A 7,484-nucleotide genomic window follows, 5' to 3' on the forward strand; every position below is an offset into this window, starting at 1 on the left:
AAAGAGAAACACACCACAAATGTATCTTATATTTTGTATTTTTGGCTGAAATGTTACCAATCTGTCAACAAAATATGACCTCCATATAAGTAACGTTCACCTTTACTTATAACCCTTAACATTGAAAATATTTCAAAATCCATTTTCCGATGTTCAGAAAGGAGCAAACAAATTCTTACACAATTAGGTACACAAGCATTTATCTCAATCAGGTCTGAAAAATATTTGAGTATCAGAAATTCTGGTGATTTAACAATTCCTTGTAACTCAGTCTACTGTCCATTACAGAAGTCACTGATTGTTAACATATCTGTTTCATTTTTGAGGTCATGATCCAGCTCCGATTGTGTTCTTCCTTAAATGCTACAGTTTAGGTCACATTAATCATGTAATTTTAAATTCAGCCTGGTGACTCTCTTTATTTTTAAATAGACAGATGTGCAAACACCACAGACACAGCTCTCATCATACTCTGCAGTGATAGTTTGGAGAAAACTAAAAATAAGTGTTAACAGTAGCACCTTTTCATCAAATGAAAATATAATTTACAAACATGATCATTGTAACCAGTGCCTACTGTACTTACATTCTGATGCTTGTTTAATACTTTTATATTACTCCTCTGTAACCACAAAATGTGTCTCACAAACAGCAAACAACTGATAATGTTTGCTAATGTGTAACTACATCACAATGTTTAACACCTNCAGACAAATGTGCAAACAGAACAGACACAGTTCTCATCCTAGCTCTGGGGGCCAGACAGACTCAGCAGTGACAATTCGGAGAAAACGAAAAATAAGCGTTAACAGTAGTGCCATTTCATCAAATCAAAATATAATTTACAAACATGATCATTGTAACCAGTGCCTACTGTACTTAAATTCTGATGCTTTTTAATACCTTTATATTACTCCTCTGTAACCACAAAACTTGTCTCACAAACAGCAAACAAGTGATAATGTTTGCTAATGTGTAACTACATCACAATGTTTAACACCTACAGTTATCATGGGAATGATCAATAAATATAAAATATAATTTGATACCTTAGATGCCTTTTCACTCTTCAGCTTCCTGACCAGATCACCTTGCTGCAGGATTAGTTCATTCAGTCTGCCTGCATCAGTTGTAAGGGTGGATCCAATTTCTTCTAGAGGAGATTTCTCTGCTGACTTTCCTTTTGCTGACTGAGCTTTCTGAGAAACAGACAACTCAGTTTTTATCACTCACAAGACTAAACAAACGTTATCAGTGACACAACGAAATATTAGTAATAATGAACCGTATTATGCAACTAAGGCAAAACGTTGGATTACTTGACTAAAGATAAAGCTGTCTCTGTGCTTAACCAGTTAAGCACCACCCCATGAAGATGTATGGGGGTGGAAGTATAAATCCATTTATTCTTAACCTTGGCACAATCTGGAGAACAGGGATAAACGTCATGCCCTGGCTGCTTTAGTCCTGGGGGAAAGAGCCCTTGGTAGTAGGATAGTAGACTGGGCAGTTCCTGGAGTTAGTCTGTATGCTATGGAGAAGGTAAAAATTTCTTGCCTCTGTTGGTGATCAGAACCCAATTTCTCAGTTGTCCAGTCTATAGCCTACTGCTATTCCAGCTAAGCTATCCTGGCTCCGAAGCATCAAATAAATATCAGTTAATCCTTTTACCAACTGCTGAGATCATGTATAGTGGAGGTGGGCAAAGAATTCTCACAGATCACCCCCCACTCCATCAACAATCTCTTCATGCATTTCCCTTACTCTAATCCCCACTCTTCCACTCCTATGGCAGGAATATTCATTCTACAGCACTAGGTGAGGAGCAATAACAAGCATGCTAGAATGGCAGAGTGGAGGGGCAGGACCTCCCCACCTAGAAACTCTTATCCTTATGGCCCATGAAAATTCTTTGGCCGCCTGAATGGACTATGGTCACAGATTATGAATGATGGCATAAGAGAAATAGGGAATTCATATACATTTTATGTTTCTGGGGATACAGACCAATGGAGGGTTCTTGTGAACATGGTTACATACCTTTGAGTTCCATAAAATGGTGGGAAGTTTTTCAGTAGCTGCACAACTGGCAGTTTCTCAAGAAAGGCTGAGCTCCAGGAAGTTAGTTATTATGTTTCTGAACATTATCCATAATCCTGTTTTTATCTAAAGACTGTCCCATTTTTATTTGAAAACACAATGTTTCAGAGACTGCATTCTATCTGTCTTCGGGTAAAACCTACTCAGTTGGGCCTAATCGATAGAGTTAGTCCCTATCTTCGGGCACCTACATCAACCCATGATCCAGTATACAACCCAAACACAGCACAAACCATCTACGAGAGAAAATATTAAAGTATTAAAAACTCCACATGTATGAGGTCTTGCACCAGAGGACCATCAGAATAGACGTCATCAGTGGACAGACAAGTTCTCCATATGGTAACGACACATAATCTCCCCACACTGGACAGAGTTGTACATTTTAACTATTGCTGTGACATGGGGAGTCCAGATGGGAGAGATGTCCAAGCTGGGTTGACCGATCTGATGGTCCGGCAGATACATGTGGGCAGATTCCTTGTATTTCCTGTATGTGGTGTTTGGTTCAATCTGCAAGACCTTCGCTTCATTCCAACATATTTTGTGGGCTTCTTCATATGCATGTTGGGCTAATTTTGATTTTTTAAGCAGACATTATGTAAAGTTATATTTGTGCCCCTTAACGTGTATTTCTAAAGGTCAGCTTGTTTCATCGATACAACATCTGCCACAATAACATGGGATATTGCACCCACACTGCTTTGTCTGCTGGGCATCTCTAATTGGTTCACTTTTCAACAATGTCCCATGGAGTGCATGTTTAGTTTTGAAAATGTTCTTGACATTGAAATGGTTCCCAATGCGTCTGAATTTCTCTGAAATACTCTTAAAATATTGAATAATGACAGTGACCTGGTATACTGTATCTGAAGGAGGATGGCTGCTTCTTGATGGCTTCATTACGTCAGGGAATTAAGTTTAGAATTTGTTACTTTCCAGGCTTGAAAGCATTTGAGAACAAAGTTTTGAGGACATTTGAATCTAAGAGAGATTCATTCATTATTGGAGGGGGTGGGTTTCCCCATGCACCGCAACCAGTTGTTGATCTATTGTATGTCCCCCTTTGATATTCTACCAGTCGCCATACCCTTCCAGTACTGGTGCTCGCTATCAGCCCTGTTCAGCCAGCAAGTTCGGCCCCTCTACTGGCAGTGGTACCCGATATTTCCCCATCTACCAGAGGTCTCCTAGAGACATGACGATCTTTTACATGCTGTAAATCTACGACACAGGACCCATGGCTTAAAGTCCCTCCTGGAGGACTTGTTCCCTGAATTTTTCGGCCCTTAAAAATTCCACGACCTCTGCCGGGTTTGAACCCGCGTACCTTGAGTCATGAGGTGGGAACGTTACCCCTAGACTACGGCGGCCGCTTAAGTGACATCAAGTGAAAGGAGGATAGAGAACATTACTTCAGGAGTTTTATAATTTGCATTCTCCAATAAATATTATGAGAGTGAGCAAATCAAAAATGAGATAGATTGAGAATGTAGTATGCATGGAAGATATCGGAAATGCATATAAAGTACCAGACAGAAATCCACAGAGGAAGGGACCACATGGATGCCTAGAGGCAGATGGGAGGATAATTCAGTTTTAAAGAAATGGGGTGTGGGGGCATGGGCTGGATTCACCCATTCAGGATAGTATCCAGTGGTTGGCACTTCTGTGACATGGTAGTCAATCTTCATATCTCATAAAATGACAGAATTCCTTGAATAGCTGAGCAACAATCATCTCCTCAAGAAGGAATCTACTCCATGGACTTGACATACTAATACGTAGGAGGTAGTATAGCCTACTGATAGTAATGCCCTGGTATCTGGAAACAGAGACTGAGGAAAAGCCAGGTAGGCCTCATTCTGGTTAAGCAGTCTCTGGCAAGGATTTGAACCAAGTACCTCCCACTTGAAATAAGATGTCTCACTACTGTGATAACCCATTAATTACCAGAATTCAATGACTGAGCAGTTGATCTAATGGTAACGATCTCAATTTGCATTTGGGGGGGGGGAGTGATTAGTTTGAATTTCAGTTGGGATACATGCTATCCTACGGTTTCTCGTGGTATTCCTCAATCCCTATAGGCAAATACCGCGTTAGTAGCTTGATCAGGCCACGACCGCTTCCTTCCAATTTATTAGTCACCAGTCATCATACCATTTGGCGCCACAAAATCTGAGATATCAACGGCGCTGTAACATCAACCGCGCATGAAAACAATTTAATAATAAATTTGATGTAATTTTATAAAACAGTTTCTAAGATGAAGGCTTCGACGTTAGACACAAACGCGCTTCATTTTGGAATTTCATGGTTTTGCGCGTAATTTGACTTTCGTACGAACGTGTGTATTATTGGAATTTAACACGACATGAATAACTCATGGCACTTTTTCTAAATAACGCAATATGTGGGCAGGGAATAATCGCAGAGATATTCAAAGCCTTCTTTTAGTATTCGAATCTCGTGATATATACTTACGCAGCAATACAACTGAAAGGGCGCTGGTGACGAGTAAATTNTTGTCCCCGTGCTTAACTACGCCATGAAGGCGTATGGGGAGTGGATGTATAGATCCACATTTTTTTGACCTCGGCACTAGTTTGAGGTCAGTGGTCAGCTTCACGCCCCGGCCACTTTACCCCGGTACCCATTGGCTAGGAGGCAGGGTGTGCCCCAGAACCGGTCTGGACGATATGGAGACGACAATATTCTTGACCTATGGGGACATGAACTCCGACCCCTCGGTTGTCCAGCCCATAGCCAGTCGCTATACCGACTGCGCTATCCCGGAATAATAAAGAGGAATTCTCGAAATTAAAGGGCGAAATATGTGTCAACACACAATGTTTCGTTTTAAACATAAAAGTACTCAAGCTTCTACAGAACTCTTAAAATCTGAGCGAAATACTTTGATAACACGTTCCAAATATGTAAACTTTTACGGTTATGTCAAATAATAGTTCAATCATCAGCGGCTACAGACGGAATCACGCGAATTCACTCCGTACTTCGAGAAGTTGCATACTTTTCAGTGAAACATGGAGAAACGCGCCGAAAAACATACTCATACAGACTAAGATCTTCTGGACTTAACGACAGACGCCCACATACGTTTGGAAGGCATGTACCGTCTCCATCTTCAGGGCTGAAGAGTAATCCAAGCATGAAACCAGCAAGCAGAGAAAGTACTCGCTCTGCATGCAGCCTGCTTATTGGTTTCTTGCTTGGCTTATTATTCCACCTTGGAGATGGAAGCAATACGTTCCTCCGAAATGTAGATGGACTTCAATTGAATTACGCGGTGTTACAACCATGAAGATCGAATTCTTCAGTCACGGCTCCGAGAACCTGAAATCCCACCTGCTCATATTATCTTCTTGCCACCACATCTAATCGTAAACTCCCACACCGTGCGCACTTTACAAAGAACATTGCTTCCAAAAAATTATACTGTACTCTCGAAGAAAGTAGAACACATGGATGAAATCACACACCTACCTCTACCTTTGTTCAAGAGAACGAACTGTTAGCTTGATACTTATGTTTGCTGCAAGTACGAAACGAACACATTTAGCGAAATGACGAGCAGTTCTCTCACCTCAACATATGGACAGACCACTGCACTTAACGGCCCACGTGTTACAGCAAGCTGTTTCTCCTACCGCTATTAACGGATAGGCCGCGTACACTTCGGATAAAAATGTAGAAGACCAGCACCTGCAGAACTTGGCTATACTTCGCGGCAAAGAACAACGGTAGAGGTGAAGGCGAAGTTCCCTTGTGCCTAAACACAAAGTCATGGAGGCGTATGGGGACGTGGAGGCAACGCTTCACGCATAATGCAGCTCAAAACTAGATGCCAGAGGCCAGTTTCACGCTCCGGTCACCTTACTACCGGCGAACACACTGGCATAAATTAAATATGTTACTGGGTGAACCTCAGAACCATAATGCATATGATCAGAAAAATCTGCTCCTGCAAGGTACTGAACCCCGATCACCCTCACTATCCTGGCTCAATTTGTCACGACTTCAAAACTTTATTACCAGCAAAACTAGCATGGCGGGTTCGGCAATTTAACATTTTGAAGCCTTATGTCCTGTACACCAGCACGAATAGTTTAATAACTATCTGATTTAGCACTATTAATATATTCACTAGCTAATCAGTCAGCAGCTATTTCCACCAATATCCAATATATCAGCATGGATATTTTACGAATATCCACTACAATGACACAGACATTTTCACTAATACCTGGTATATCATCAAAGATATTTTCACTGATGTTTGATTTACGAACATGGATACTTTTAATAATATCCAATGTAAGAGAATGGATATCTTCATCAACGAACAACAAATCGACAAGGATATATACACTAATATCCTATACATCACATGGATATTTTCACTAATTTGATATAATAAGCACAGACAATTTTGCGGATGCCTAATTTATCATGATCAATGTTTTCCATAAAGTCAAATATATGAGCAAGGATACTTTCAATAATATCCTATATGTCAGCATATATATCTTCACCAGTGTTCGATATATCAGCATGGATATCATTACTAATATCTAATTCATTGTAATGTGTATAGTTAGGAAACAGAGCGATAAAATGTCCCTTAAATGCGTGACAACAGGCAACTACTCAGTATACACGTTCAGCAACCACGCAACAATGGGAGCTGTGTTCTCTGTTGACTAGTTGCTAGGTTACGCAACTATTCTCACGACAGAAGAGGTATTTTCTGTGTGGTCCATTTCTGCTATATAACAAAGTTCAGCAAGTTCAGCACCCATCACGTGATCACTATCCAGCCAGTCTACTGGCGCATCAGACGGATCTACAGAAAACAAAGTTTCCCCTATTGTTGCGTGCTGGATTGTGTTTACAGAGCAATGTGTTGGTCAAATCTCTTACAATATTGTAGGATGTAGACCCACTGTTAAGTAATGACTCTGTAAACGATGACCGTTGCTAGGCAAGAGATTCCTAACATACAGCAATGGACTAACTGGTAAGCAGTGTTCTCTATGCAGTCCATGTGACAGCTGCATGATACAACAATAACAGTGTTTTCTGTGTGGTCCGTGTGAGGTGTTATAAGGAGAACAAGTCTAGAGTATAGTCAGTTGTGAGACAGTTGTTAGCCAGTAAGGACATGAAGATGAAAGTTGAGAAAGCTATGGCACTGGAAGGCTTCACCAGGCAATAACTGGTGAAGATACAGCAGCAGGCTGAGATTACTCAGTGCATGCTGTACTGAATAGCAGTGTGTGTGAAATAGCAATAGTGCTATAGTTACTTGTAGTTGTGATCTGTAAGTGTTCAATAAATCCAATTACCAATCCAGACCCCGT

General features: G+C 40.8%; 1 protein-coding gene across 1 annotated transcript in view; it reads right to left on the reverse strand.

Annotated features, from left to right (window-relative positions):
- LOC111874685 (bifunctional glutamate/proline--tRNA ligase) overlaps positions 1-5,701 on the reverse strand; it is a gene marked incomplete in the record, with an annotated part of 38,305 nt that extends 32,604 nt beyond the window's left edge. The window contains 2 exon segments of the mRNA XM_033755562.1: positions 1,050-1,199; positions 5,608-5,701.
- Positions 5,702-7,484: the final 1,783 nt, after the last annotated feature.

The sequence above is a fragment of the Cryptotermes secundus genome, unplaced genomic scaffold (genome assembly GCF_002891405.2).
Source record: "Cryptotermes secundus unplaced genomic scaffold, Csec_1.0 scaffold151, whole genome shotgun sequence".
NCBI classification, from domain to species: Eukaryota; Metazoa; Arthropoda; class Insecta; order Blattodea; family Kalotermitidae; genus Cryptotermes; species Cryptotermes secundus.